The sequence below is a fragment of the Macrobrachium nipponense genome, chromosome 4, assembly GCF_015104395.2.
Source record: "Macrobrachium nipponense isolate FS-2020 chromosome 4, ASM1510439v2, whole genome shotgun sequence".
NCBI lineage: Eukaryota > Metazoa > Arthropoda > Malacostraca > Decapoda > Palaemonidae > Macrobrachium > Macrobrachium nipponense.
Window position 1 is genome coordinate 43,300,531 of NC_061100.1, and position 15,725 is coordinate 43,316,255.

At 39.4% G+C, this 15,725-nt stretch overlaps 1 protein-coding gene and 1 pseudogene across 1 annotated transcript in view; one reads left to right on the top strand and one right to left on the bottom strand.

Annotated features, from left to right (window-relative positions):
• Positions 1-15,725, top strand: part of LOC135210894 (calcyclin-binding protein-like) — a 333,184-nt gene that overhangs the window by 110,100 nt on the left and 207,359 nt on the right. The window lies entirely within an intron of this gene.
• Positions 1-15,725, bottom strand: part of LOC135210892 (uncharacterized) — a 105,888-nt pseudogene that overhangs the window by 40,326 nt on the left and 49,837 nt on the right.

Here is a 15,725-nt window from a genome sequence, read left to right on the forward strand (position 1 = left end):
AGTTTTAGATTACAATTGCATTTTTCGACCATTTTGGTAGAGTCAAAGTTGACCAAAGGTTGAAATTTTGACACTTATCGTTATTTATATGAAAATATTTCAATACTGATAAAAGCTACAACCATGAGTTGTTTTTGGTTGTATTCTACATGAAATTGTGCACATTTTCATATATAATACTCCATGTAACTGCTAATTTAAAAGGGTGCAAAAATTATGTCAAAGTGACAAAATAATTTCTGAGATGTGTCGCTGATACTTTTTAGTGCGATACAAAAAAAATTTGCGCTTGCGCGCCTGCGTAACGATTGTAAACAAAACAACGCCTTGATCTGTGAGCTCCCAGCATCCCCCAAGGCGCGTGATTCAAAAGTTTTCGCCTAGTAGGCCTATAACTATTTTTCCGCAAATTTTTACGAACTTTTTTATATTGACGTACCATACGTCCAATCGGCATTAAAAGGTTAAAAAGTACTCGCCTGCCTACCTCTTCATCTCTCTGGATTATTCTTTATACAAAAGAAAAGATTTTTGAAAGAAAGAAATGCCAAATTCTCCAAAGAAAAATAAATTAGAGAGAGAACAAAAGCACAGTAAGTGCATTGCTGTGTGTAGTTTTTAAGAATTTGTCTGTAGCCTCATGCATTAAGAGGTGTGTGTGTGTGTGTTTTCTTTTCACATTACCACTGAAACCAGAGAATTCAAAGAACTGGTAACCCTTTGGTCCCAAGAATGTCAGTTATGAGGGATTTTACTGGTAATAACAATAACAGTAATAATAATACATGATAACTGAGTAAATACCAGTAACACAGTACTACAGTATTACTGAATATGGCAAGGTGCAAGTATTGGTAGTCCACCATGTTTGGGTAAACATTAGCCTACCAGATACTTCATCTTTGCATATAAAACAATGGTATATATTTTAAGCCATTAAAAAAGTAATTCAAATATGATAATGACACTAGCTTAATGAAAATGAACCTTCTGAATATGTACTGCAGTTAAGCACTAAAATGACAAGGTTGTGAAAACATATATATTGTTAAAGACTACATGACATATTTTCATAGTTCATACACTATTCTGTGTAATGGGCAAACCCTTATATTTTGGATGAAAAATCTATATTGCAACATGTCAACTGCAAAATTGTATATAGTACATTACTATAATGATTAGTACAGTATGGTGTTTAAACTATTAAAATACTGGATCATCATTATTATTGTATTGAAGTATTTTTGGGCAGAGTTTATAATTTGTTCATCACTACTTTTTCACATCTATGTTACTGATTTTTATGTGCTTAGATATGTTATAACATATTGTAATATAATATTTTGAATGTTAATAATACGTAATGCATTGATGCAGATAAATGTAGAGTGCCCAAAATATCTAGCTATGTAAATTAGATGGAGTGCAATATATGATGAAATCATGATTTCTTGTGATAAAAAATGGATTGAAAATTACACAAAGTAGAATATTACTAGAATATTACTCGAGTAGTATATTATGACAATAATTGAAACTTGAGTTAAGTACCTAAAGCTTAATACATGACTTAATCAAATGCTAAAACTTAATACGTGACTGTAAGTCGTAACCTAAGGCCGAATAATATTGGTTATGCGTACTATCCATCATAAAGCAACACAATCTGATGTATTCGACTCCTCCAGCTTACCTTGATCAGTACCACAGAAGACTAAGCCTCGCTTGTAATAGACAACAGTCGTCTCCAGCATCACTGCTGAACCAATCCGTATCTTGGCCAGTGTCAAGATGCACACACTGGAAAGCTTTAAGATAACTTCCATTAATGTGCAACACTTATAAGACTCTACCTTACCATTTAGCAACATAAAACAAACCATGATTTTCCATTGCCACTGGAAAGCAAATCACTGGGAAGGATTTTACCTTACTAAGTAAGCAAAATTAAGATATATGATGCAAATTAATAGCATCTTTATTAGAGGACTCTGACCCATTTTGATACAGCTTGTTTGCTGCTCAGTAGTAGAAATGTCACTTTTGGTTAAGACCTCATGGTGTTGTGTCAAGAGTAGCGTATGGGCACATGGTTTACTGAGCACTTTTTGAGAGACTGCTGAACTTGGCAGCTAAACCTAGATTTGACAGTGAAGTTGGGAAGTAGGTGACCTGTTGCTCATGCTGTTGAGACTGCATGGTGGCAACATGGATGACATAGGGGCTGTGGTTGTTAAAAGTCCTCTGTGAGAGGTTTGGCAGTAGAGCTTACAATCTGACTGCATAAAATGAACATACATAGGTTATTTTATTTAACAGCATCTACTAATTGATATTAATATGAGAATCTAAAAACCAAAATACATTTATGACATGCCTTCTTAAACACTAAATTTAATGAGGAAAATTAGAAATCTGCAGTTACAAGATAGCAAAACTGGAGGAAAGAATTTTTATGAGATCTTCAAAACTGGAACTGGTAAGTTACATTCATACCTGAATTTGATTTTGTATCTCTGATGAGTGTGCTTCTCTCATCTCTTCATCATCAAAAGTATTGGTGGTGTTACCTATTGCCTTTTCGCCACGATGGATCCACTCTTCTATCACACTTCTTCCCACTAACCAATAATCTCTGTCTCGAGCCATATGCCAGTATGCTTTGAAAAAGAAAGTTCTGTAGTTAACTCAGTTTGCAGAAAACATTTTAAAAATTACATATCAACCAAGAGCACCTTAAAACTACAAGTTCTAATTTTTGCCAAAATCATGTGATTACATATACAGTAATTGTATACAGTTAAAGTATTAACTAGAAGGAAAATATTTTCAATTTGCCATCACATAAAAACATATGCACTGAAAGAATTACAATAATTCTCTGCTATGATACTTAGCAACTGTTAACTTCTTAAATTTTCAAGTCTGCCACAAGATTTTCATAAAAGAACAAATGAGTCCCACTACATCTTACCTTTACTATGCAAAAACCAGCAACCTTCTTCAGTTTAAACCTTATATGTATTTTTTCTTTTCTCATTTCCTTTGAACTTACACTCATTGTAATTTAGGGTAAGGTCAAGCTAAGAATGCCTTAGAGTGAGTGAACAGGACCACAGGATCTGTTATAATCAATTTACTGGCTTGCTAAGGGCTTTGGGCAAGTGTGTGTGTGATGCATTTTTTCCACTTCTAGTGGTGTACAGAAATCCCTTGATTCTGATTAAAAAGTTTGCTTCAAATATCTTGACTTTAGTGCTCCTTTTGACTATGTTAACCCTTAAACGCCAAAGGGGTATATTAAAAATCGTCTTCCGTGTGCCGAGGCGGTCTCGGAGTGAGCGCAGAAGCGGAAAAAATATTTTTTTCAAAAAATCACAGCGCGCTTAGTTTTTAAGATTAAGAGTTCATTTTTGGCTCTTTTTTTTTTGTCATTGCCTGAAGTTTAGTATGCAACCATCAGAAATGAAAAAAATTATCATTATCACATATAAATAATGCGATATATGATAGCGCAAAAACTAAATTTCATATATAATTGTATTCAAATCGTGCTATGCGCAAAACGGTTAAAGGTAACAAGTTACTTTTTTTTCGTTGTAATGTACACTAAATTGCGATCATTTTGGTATAAACACATTGTAAAACGATAAAAGCAACACAGAGAAAATATTATCACAAAATAATGCATGAATTCGTAACGCGCGGACGTAAACAAATATTTTTTTCAAAAATTCACCATAAATCTAAATATTGTCCTAGAGACTTCCAATTTCTTTCAAAATTAAGACAAATGATTGAATATTATTATACTGTAAGAGTATTAGCTTACAATTGCAGTTTTTGACCATTTCGGACGAGTTAAAGTTGACCGAATGTAGAGTTTTTTTTATATTTTTTTTCTATATGCAATTATTTCAGAAATTAGAAAAGCTACAATCTTCTAATATTTTTAGTTTTATTCTACATGAAATTGCGCACATTTTCATAAAAAAACTCTATGAAATGCCTTATATGAAACGGAGCAAATATTCCGAGAATGCGACGTACGTATTTCGGAAATTTGTGGCGGAGGATCCGCACGCAGAGGGAGGGAGTTTTTTTTTTTTTTTTAATTCACCATAACTCTAAATATTGTGCTAGAGACTTCGAATTTGTTTTAAGATGAAGATAAATGACTGAATATTACTAGACTGTAAGAGTTTTAGCTTACAACTGCGTTTTTCGACCATTTCGGTAGAGTCAAAGTTGACCGAACATGGTTTTTTTTTCTATTTATCGTGATTTATATGCAAATATTTTGAAAATGAGAAAAGCTACAACCTTCAATTATATTTAGTTGTATTCTACATGAAATTGCGCACATTTTCATATATAAAACTTTATGTAACGGCTAATTTTAAAATGGTGCAAACATTACCACAATTGCATGTATGATTTTTTTCGGAAGTTACCACGCGGACGTAAGGAAAAAGTTTTTTCATAAATTCACCATAAATCGAAATATTGTGCTACAGACTTCCAATTTGTTGCAAAATGAAGGTAAATGATTGAATATTACTAAAATATAAGAGTTTTAGCTTACAATTGCGTTTTCATACAATCAACTTACCTGTCAGATATATACTTAGCTAAGACTCCGTCGTCCTTGACAGAAATTTAAATTTCGCGCCACTCGCTACAGGTAGGTCAGGTGATCTACCGGCCTGCCCTGGGCGGCAGGACTAGGAACCATTCCCGTTTTCTATCATATTTTCTCTGTCGCCGGTGGTGTCAACATTGTTGTTATTACCTCCTGACTTAGATTCTTATTTCAACCTTTTGATCATCGTTTCTCGGCTTTTTGGTGACGTATCTGGATCGTGGTTTTTGGCATTCGCTACTGTGGACTGAATTTGAACTTGCTTTTTGATTTTTCTCAGTATGTCTGACTCAAATGTGAGTGTGAGAATGTGTGTGAATGTAGGCTGCAGGGTGAGGATACCGAAGGCTTCGGTTGATCCTCACACTGTATGTCGTAAATGTAGGGGGTTTGAATGTTCTTCTACTAATACCTGTCATGAATGTGAGGGATTAAATGCAGAAGAATGGAAGACTCTAACTTCTTATTTGAAGAAGTTAGAGGGATAGGGTTAGACGTTTGAAGAGTGTGAGTACAAGGCCTATTGAGCCTTTTATTGACCCTATATATAACCTTGATGATTTTGATTCTCCCTCTATGTCTACTTCACAAGCTTTACTTTCAGAATCGGCCTCTGAAATCGCCGATCTGAAGGCTACTATCCATAAGATGAAGTCCAAAATGGCGGTCTTACAAGGTAAGGATAGTGAAAGTGAAATGTTCAGTGAAGTGAGTGCTCCCAGTGTTGTGGAGGGGGCGTTTGATCGTCCCTGCGACGCTCCCAGGCCTAAGACCTCTTCCAAGCTCCCATGCCCAGAGGAGAAGGAAAGTCGAAAGCCTTAAGGAGGTCGTGGGGAATCCCCAACAGTCAGAATTCCCTTCAGCAGGCTCTGTTTCAATTCAGGCTGCTCAGGGCCGCTATAGAAAAAGCGTCCTGCGAGAGTGTTTCTCTTCCTCTCCCTCTCCTTCACCTAAATAAGGGTGGAAGGATTTGGACCTTTCTAGGCCACTGAAACAGCATTTGAGAGAACCTGAATTGGATTCAAGCCCGGAGCGCTTCTCAGATGACGCTCCCTCTTCTATCAAAAAGGCGAAGGTGACGTCAATGTCTCCCTACATGGACGTAGCAGACCGCTTGCCTTCTACTTCTTCCCCAATTGAAGATGACATGGGAGAAGCTTCAAGGAAAATTCTCCTTGCTGTACAAGAACAGCTAGCCTCATTGGTGGGAGTTTTAGCGAGAGATCCTCCTCGTAAGAAGGACGTTTCGCTTCCAATCAAAAAGTCTCGTCCTCTCTCTCCTGCCAAACGCGAGGCGTCTTGCAGACATGAAGCTTCGTCTTCCAAACATGCTGAAGAGGTTTCGGTTTCTAGATCGAGATCGAGAGAACCTTATGTCAGAGACGTGACGCCAGATAGACGTGAGGCGTCTTACAGGCGCGAGGCGTCATACAGAGCGTCATATAAGCGCGAGGCGCCAGCCAAGGTTTTGGCGCCAGCCAGGATGCCAGTTGAGAGCGAGACGTCTTCCAGGCGTGAGGCGTCATCCAGACGTCAGCAGTCAGCCAAGCGCGAGGCGTCAGCCAGGACGCTCGGCGGACGAGAAGCGTCATCCAAGCGCGAGGCGTCATCCTTTTATGGGGAGAAGCCTAGGCTTTTGGCGCCAACCAAGAAGGAAGCTTCTCACAAAGCTCACACTTTGAAAAGGAGGGATTATCATTCCCTTAGTCCCTCTCCGATCAGGAGTTTGTCTTCCCCAGAGGAAAGACGTCCTGATTTGTCTACGGAGGCTCCTCTAGACCCCGAGTTGGAGGAAAACTCGGAAGACGAGTATCATGGAAGAGAAGGACTATCTAACTACAAAGTATTGACAGCCCTGCTTCTTGAAGAATACGGAGACGATTTAACCCCTGCCGCTCCTCCTTCTCCGCGCTCTCTGTTCTCAAGCGCAAAGGCAAAGAAGTCTTCATCTTTTCTAAGAATGAAGCCCGCCATTTCTATGAAGAGGGCTCTTCAGTCTTTGAATTCGTGGATGGATTCGAAGAAGGAGTTGGTCAGAACAGTCTTCTGCATGCCCCCAGCGAGACTCGCTGGTAAACGGGGCATTTGGTATCAGACGGGAGAGAATATGGGCATTTCTCTTCCGTCTTCGGCAGAAGCGGACTTTTCAACTTTAGTCGACGCGTCACCGAAGGCAAGGATTGAACCTCGCCTGTTTGACTTGGGGCATTTCAGAACTGGATCCTCTCCTCAAGGGACTCTTCCATGTATTAGAGGTTTTCAACTTCTTAGATTGGTCCCTTGGGGTGATGTCCAAGAAGGCCCATGATTCAGAAGGACTCGACCCAGAAGTTCTCCTGTGTATTCTGTCATGCATTGACACGGCGGTACAGGATGGCTCGTTTGAGATCTCCTCTTTATTTGGAGCGGGACTTCTTAAGAAGAGGACAGTCTTCAGTGCTTTTTTGACTAAAGCAGTCTCCCACTCTCAAAGGGCAGCACTATTGTACTCTCCATTATCGGACTTTTTGTTTCCTTCTCAGTTAGTGAAAGACATTTCTCGTTCATTAACTGAGAAGGCGACTCAAGACCTTCTTACCCAGTCAGCAAGGAAGAAGAAACCTGCGACTGCGGTGGAAAAGAAAGGACCGAGTACGTCGGTTCAGCCCTTTCAAGGTGGCCCTACCTCCAGAGCACCCTCAAGAAGGGAGGCTCCTGAGAAGAGAGGTAGGTCTGCCTTTCGTCCCTTTAAGAAGGGAAAGTGATGCTTCTCTCCTCCAAACACCAGTAGGTGCCAGGCTCCTGGGATTTGTGGAGTCCTGGGCACGTATCAACACAGACGCTTCATCAATGTCTGTGATAAGGAAAGGATATCTTATCCCTTTCCTGGACAGTCCTCCCCTGACTTCAACTCCGCGGGAACTGTCAGCCAAGTCAAAGGATCCTGTGCTGAGGGATACTCTTCGACTGATGGTGGATCAGATGTGGGACAAGAGAGCGACAGAACTAGTACTGGATCAAAACTCCCCGGGGTTTTACAATCGCCTTTTTCTGGTTGCGAAGGCCTCGGGAGGCTGGAGACCGGTACTAGACGTCAGCGCTCTGAACAAATTTGTTCAGAAGGAGAAGTTCTCTATGGAGACTTCGGCCTCAGTCCTTGCGGCTATGCGACAAGGAGATTGGATGGTGTCTCTGGATCTCCAGGACGCCTATTTTCACGTCCCGATCCACCCTTCATCGAAGAAGTACCTCCGTTTCATGACGGGGGGAAGGATCTTTCAGTTCAGAGCCTTGTGTTTCGGCCTTTCCACAGCTCCTCAGGTCTTCACAAGCCTGATGAAGAATGTGGCGAGGTTTCTTCACCTCAAAGGTGTAAATATCTCTCTGTATCTGGACGACTGGCTCATCAGGGCCAGATCAGAGAGACAGTGTTTGGAGGACCTTACGTTGACACTAAACCTAATCAGATCGTTGGGATTACTCGTAAACCTCGAGAAGTCACAGCTGACCCCCAGACAGAACTTAGTCTATCTGGGGATTCAGATGGATTCTCGGGGTTTTCGAGTATTTCCTTCGCAAGAGAGAATCGCAAAAGGCTTGCAGAAAGTCTCTCTCTTCTTAGGGAAGGAACAGACTTCGGCGAGGGAATGGCTGAGCCTTCTAGGGACTCTTTCCTCGCTCGAACAGTTCTTCCCACTAGGAAGACTTCATATACGTCCACTTCAATTCTTCCTCAAGAGGTCTTGGAGTTGGAAGACCGGACATCTTTCAGACGCCTTTCCCATTCCAGTGGAGATGAGACCGCACTTGGAATGGTGGTTGCCCCCTCTGAAGGAGAACAAAGGAATCTCCCTGAGAATCCAGAACCCAAACCTAGTGTTGTACTCCGACGCGTCGGAGAAAGGTTGGGGAGCAACATTAGGCTCGAAGGAAGTGTCAGGCACCTGGGAAGCAGCCCAGGCACATAAACTGCAAAGAGCTCTTCGCCATACACCTGGCTCTGAAGAGTCTAGAACCTCTTGTTTCAAACAAAGTAGTTCAAGTAAATGTGGACAACACCACAGCACTTGCCTACATTCGGAAACAAGGAGGGACTCACTCCTTGTTCCTCTACGAACTTGCAAGAGATCTTCTGCTTTGGACGTCCCAGAGGAACATCTCCCTGCTTACAAGGTTCGTTCAGGGAGAGAGGAATGTGAGGGCGGACAGGCTCAGCAGGAGGAACCAGGTCCTTCACACAGAGTGGACCCTACACAAAGATGTGTGTCAAGATCTCTGGTCTCTTTGGGGGACTCCTCATGTGGATCTCTTCGCCACGTTCCTTTCCAAAAGACTGGGAGTCTTTTGCTCGGTCGTGGAAGACCCCAGAGCTCTGATAGTCGACGCCTTTCTACTAGACTGGTCTCACGTAAACGTCTACGCTTTTCCTCCTTTCAAAATCCTGGGACTAGTTCTGAAAAAATTTGTGGCTTCAAAGGGGACGAGGATGACATTGATAGCCCCCTTTTGGCCGGCACAAGACTGGTTCACGGAGGTGGTGGAGTGGATAGTAGATTTTCCCAGATCCCTCCCAAGAAGGATGGATCTTCTCAAACAACCACACTTCCAGAGGTATCATCAAAACCTCCCCGCTCTCGCTCTGACTGCCTTTCAACTATCGAAAGACTCGTCAGAGCGAGAGGGTTTTCTCGTAAAGTTGCAAGCGCGATCGCGAGAGCCCGCAGAACCTCCACTAGACAAGTATATCAGTCCAAGTGGGAGGTTTTTAGAAGGTGGTGCAGATCTAAGAAGTTGTCCTCCTCCACTACCTCTGTAGCGGAAATTGCAGATTTCCTACTATTCCTGAGAGAAGAATCTCATCTATCTGTATCCACAAAAAAGGGATACAGAAGTATGCTTTCGGCAGTCTTCAGGAATAGAGGATTAGATCTGGCAGATAACAAGGATCTCCACGATCTCATAAGATCCTTTGAGACTACGAAGTCTAAGGAACTGGTTCCTCCTAACTGGAACCTAGATGTAGTACTCAAATTCCTGTCATCCGAAAGGTTCGAACCTCCTCATCTGGCGTCGTTTCGAGACATCACTAGGAAATGCTTATTCCTATTATCTTTAGCTACGGCAAAGAGAATTAGTGAATTACATGCTCTGGAGGATAGAGTAGGATTCAAGGGAGACTCAGCTATTTGCTCGTTTAAAACCCTGTTTTTAGCTAAAAACGAGAATCCCACGAATCCCTGGCCTAAGTCCTTCGAGGTTAAAGGCTTATCGAGTCTCGTAGGCAGAGAAGCAGAAAGGTCTCTATGTCCTGTAAGAGCTCTAAAGTTCTACCTTCAGAGAAAACACCAGATGGGGGGCTCTAGACAAGGTCTTTGGTGCGCGGTAAAAGACCCCACAAGACTGATGTCCAAGAATGCTCTTGCATTCTTTGTGAGAAACGTCATTACAGACGCGCATAAGATCTGTCCTGACGAAGAGTTTCGACTGTTGAGAGTGAAAGCTCATGAAGTGAGAGCAGTAGCGACGTCTCTCTCGTTTCAAAGAATATGTCACTTAAAAACATCATAGATCATTGGAGATGCAACTCAGTATTTGCATCTCATTACTTGAGAGACGTTCGTGTGACCTATGAGAAATGTTTTTCTCTGGGTCCTTTCGTGTCGGCGGTTACCTTCTTTTTAGATATGTTCTAGAGTCTCTTTTAACAAAAAGGACTTGGTGCCGCACGGGCGGCCAGTCACTGTTGTTCAGTAAGAAACTCTTGTGATATCTTATTAGATGAGTATAAAAATTTTTTGGGGGGGAATTTTATGTATGTGTGCGTATTGTGCTTTTTGAGTTATGGTTGTTGTGAAGAGTTCGGGGGATAACTCGGAACAATCTTTATTTCTAACATGTGGTTAGGATCAGGTGGTCGGGATTGGTTGTATGCTCCTTCATAAGGTGTATTGTCATATAAGTGGATCAGCACCCATTGACAAAGTCCTTTCAGGCTCTGCCGAGTAAGCGGATAAGACCCCATCGGCAGATCCACAAGAACTCTTGGCCATAGATCATATCACAAGAACTCTTAGCCATAGATCATATATCTCGCTAAAGTTTCTTGAGGTGATGCAGACTACTGGGCAAACACCCAAGAAGTCTACCACCTATCAGGTAGGAACCAAGGTTTTATTTATACCTACAACATATGTTGTTTACCTGTCTATTCCAGAATTAGCTGTCTCTTACCCTCCACCAAAGGGTGCCAATCAGCTAAGTATATATCTGACAGGTAAGTTGATTGTATGAAAATGATATTGTTATGATACAATAAAGTTTCATTCATACTTACCTGGCAGATATATATGATTATGGCCCACCCAGCCTCCCTGCAGGAGACAGGTGGAAGAGAGAAAATATGCTAGAAAACGGGAATGGTTCCTAGTCCTGCCGCCCAGGGCAGGCCGGTAGATCACCTGACCTACCTGTAGCAAGTGGCGCGAAATTTGAATTTCTGTCGGGGACGACGGAGTCTTAGCTAAGTATATATCTGCCAAGTAAGTATGTATGAAACTTTACTGTATCATAACAATATCATTTTTTGACCATTTCAGTAGAGTCAAAGTTGACCAAAGGTTGAAATTTTGGCACTTATCGTTATTTATATGAAAATATCTCAAAACTGATAAAAGCTAAAATCATGAGTATTTTTTTGTTGTCTTCTACATAAAAATGTGCACATTTTCATATATAATAATCCATGTAATGGCTACTTTAAAATGGTACAAAAATTATGTCGAAGTGACGAAATAATTTCCGAGATGTGTCACCGATACTTTTTAGTGCAGCAAGAAAGAAATTCGTGCTTGCGCCCCTGCGTAACGATTGTAAACAAAACAACACCTTGATCCGTGAACTCCCAGCACCCACCCCAGGAGCCGTCCAAAAGATTCAAGAGTTTTTGGCTGGTAGGCCTTATAAGTATTTTTCCGCGAATTTTAAAAAAAACTTTTGTATGTCGACGTAAAATACGTCCAGTCGGCACCCGAGAGACAAAAAAATGTTGACGTAAAATACGTCCAGTCGGCGTTTAAGGGTTAATCATTAGGGCTTAGTTTTAAAACTCGTATATATCAGAGTTGAGGGGTATTTCTTAGAACATTGGTTTTCTTGATTACATATATGTAGTTTAAGATATTTTTTTAGGTATCTTTATTCTGAGTGAATTATTTTAATCTTTTTTTTCTGTCATGTTTTGAATGTCATTCCCAGCTTTAGTCTTCTGCAGCTTACTCTCACCTTCAATTATCTATTAACACATGAATTCCACTAAATATCTTATTTCAGATCTTAATATGCACAATATTAAACTCTGGCACCATTGTTCAATTAGTTAAAAGCACGAATGCTTTATAAAGTTTTTTGTAATAACAATTATCTTTACCATTCATATCATTCCAGACTATATCATCCACCACACAGTACTAGATGTGCAGTTATTTTTAACAATTTGTGGGGTTCAGTATCACAATTTCCTATTACCTTTGTTCCAGCTCTGACCACATTTTGAAATGATCTTCCTAGTTGAGTATGTACATAGTTGAAATGAACTCCTGAAGATAAAAATGGGTATACGTAAAGATGCTTATCAGTTGAACAAGGTACGTGAGTTTCATAATTGTTTTTTCCTTGTTACTTCCCTTATACAGTTTTTTGCTTACTTCTGCACTTCTTTTTTCAGAACTGAGAGACTTTCCCTTATGAGGCATATGGACTTGCAGCATTCTGCTTTTCCAACATTTATAGCAAAATTATTGCAGCATTCTGCTTTTCCAACATATATAGCAAAATTATTGCTTCCACATGAAAGATCAAACATTTCTAAACAATTTAGTTATAAAACAAACTCCCCAAACCTAATTATTATATTTTTCATGATTTGTTTCCAAAAAATATCTATGATTTTTCTTTAAAATTTCACGTTCGTCACATCCCTTTTATTATTTCTAAGCCTTGTAAAGATGTTCTGATTGCTTTAGGAAATAATTCAATCATTGCCGACATAATACAGTGGAACCTCTATATACGAAAGTCCCTACTCACGAAAAATCCAGGTTACAAACGCAAAGACGAAGAGATTTTTTTGCTTCTGGGTACGAAAATAATTCAGGTTGCGAAGGTTGTGTGTACTGTAAACAGAAATTCGCCCGGGCCACTGAAAACAATTTTAAAACTCGCACGCCGCCAACTGAGTCGACTTGCCACCATCCTCCCGCTCTCCCATTGGTTCCTGATGCTAGTCACTGCCGTAAGATCCTGCTCTCCTATTGGTCAGCATCTGTCCCATCATGCCTCTACGTAAAGGCGTCCTTCGACCATTTCGTCGCATCAGCGTTATTGTCCTCACGTGGAATTTGTTCGTTCACATAGATTTCATTTGTTAACGTAAATTTGTGTTAGTGATTTCACTTTCTTTGTAATAAGTTACTTTATTGTGTTGTGTGTGAACTTAATTAACTTACATTATTAGCCATGGGTCCCAAGAAAGATGGAGATAATTAAAAAGTATGAAGCTGGCATGTGGTTGAGTGTGATCACTAAGGAATACGGTCAAAATCCGTTGACGATAGGCATAATCCTTAAGCAGAAGGAAGCCATCAAAGCAGTTACACCTTCCAAGGGCGTGACTATTTTGTCCAACAAGAGGAGCCTTCTGCATGATGAGATGGAGAAGCTGCTTCTTGTATGGATTAAGGACAAAGAAATCGCTGGCGATACGATAACCGAGACGGCAATCTGCCACGAGGCCAGCTCTATTTTTGGTGATCTGTGCGCCCAGGCTGAAGATGACGGAGGAGAAGGGACATCGACGCCAACCCCAGACTTCAAGGCTTCTCAGGGTTGGTTTGATTCCATTCAGTGGTGCGGCATGGGGAAGCTGCCAGCCCAGACACAAAAGCAGCCAAAGCCTTTATTAACCCTCTTACGCCGAAGGGGTATAATAAAAATTGTCTCCTGTATGCCGGGGGGGTCTTGGAGTGAGCGCGGAAGCAGAAAAAATATTTTTTTCAAAAAATCACAGCACGCTTAGTTTTCAAGATTAAGAGTTCATTTTTGGCTCCTTTTTTTGTCATTGCCTGAAGTTTAGTATGCAACCATCAGAAATGAAAAAAATATCATTATCATGTATAAATAATGCGTTATATGATAACGCAAAAACAAAATTTCATAGATAATTGTATTCAAATCGCGCTGTGAGCAAAACAGTTAAAGCTAACGAGTTAATTTTTTTTGTTATATTGTACACTAAATTGCAATCATTTTGGTATATAACACATTGCAAAACGATCAAAGCAACACAGAGAAAATATTATCACAAAATGATGCATGAATTCGTAACGCACAGACGTAAATTTTTTTTTTTTTCAAAAATTCACCATAAATCTAAATATTGTTCTAGACTCTTCCAATTTGTTTTAAAATGAAAATAAATGATTGAATATTACTATACTGTAAGAGTTTTAGCTTACAATTGCAGTTTTCGACCATTTTGGACGAGTTAAAGTTGACCGAATGTCGAATTTTTTTATATTATTTTTTTATATGCAAATATTTCGAAAATGAGAGAAGCTACAACCTTCAATTATTTTTTGTTGTATTTTACATGAAATTGCGCACATTTTCATATATAAAACTATGAAACGCCTAATATGAAACGGAGCAAATATTACGAGAATGCAACGTACGCATTTCGGAGATTTGCGGAGGAGAATCCGCGAGCGGAGGAAAGGAAAGTTTTTAAAAAAAAATTCACCATAAATCTAAATATTGTGCTAGAGACTTTGCATTTGTTTCAAAATGAAGATAAATGACTAAATATTACTAGACTGTAAGAGTTTTAGCTTACAATTACGTTTTTCGACTATTTCAGTAGAGTCAAAGTTGACCGAACGTGGTTTTTTTTCTATTTATTGTGATATATATACAAATATTTTGAAAATGAGAAACGCTACAACCTTCAATAATTTTTAGTTGTATTCTACATAAAATTGCACACATTTTCATATATAAAACTTTATGTAACGGCTAATTTAAAATGGTGCAAACATTATGACAATCGCACAAAAGAATTTCTGATTTTTTTCGGAAGTTACCGCGCGGATGTAAGGAAAATGTTTTTTTTCATAAATTCATCATAAATTGAAATCTTGTGCTCGAGACGTCCAATTTATTGCAAAATGAAGGTAAATGATTTAATATTACTATAATATAAGAGTTTTAGCTTACAATTGCATTTTTTTTTACCATTTTGGTAGAGTCAAAGTTGACCGAAGGTTGATATTTTGGCACATAGTTATTTATGTGAAAATATTTCAAAACTGATAAAAGCTACAACCATGGGTTGTTTTTAGTTGTATTGTGCATGAAATTGCGCACATTTCCATATATAAAACTTTATGTAATGGCTAATTTAAAATGGTGCAAACATTACGATAATCTCACAAAAAAAATTATCGGAAGAGTTACCGCACGGACGTAAGGAAAAAGTTTTTTCATAAATTCACCATAAATTGAAATATTGTGCTAGAGACGTCCAATTTGTTGCAAAATGAAGGCAAATGATTGAATATTACTATAATATAAGAGTTTTAGCTTACAATTGCGTTTTTTTACCATTTCGGTAGAGTCAAAGTTGACCGAAGGTTGAAATTTTGGCACTTATCGTTATTTATATGAAAATATTACAAAACTGATAAAAGCTACAATCATGAGTATTTTTATGTTGTATTCTACATGAAATTGCGCACATTTTCATATATAATAATCCATGTAACGGCTAATTTAAAATGGTGCAAAAATTATGTCAATGTGATGAAATAATTTCTGAGATGTGTCACTGATACTTTTTAGTGCGATAAGAAAGAAATTTGCGCTTGTGCGCCTGCGTAACGATTGTAAACAAAACAACGCCTTGATCCGTGAGCTCCCACCATCCCCAAAGGCGCGTGATTAAAAAGTCTTCAACTGTGATGAGACTGGCCTTTTTTAGAAAAAAATGCCTCGTTAGACGTGCATCACGGAGGAAGAGAAGAAGCTACCCAGGCATAAGCCTATGAAA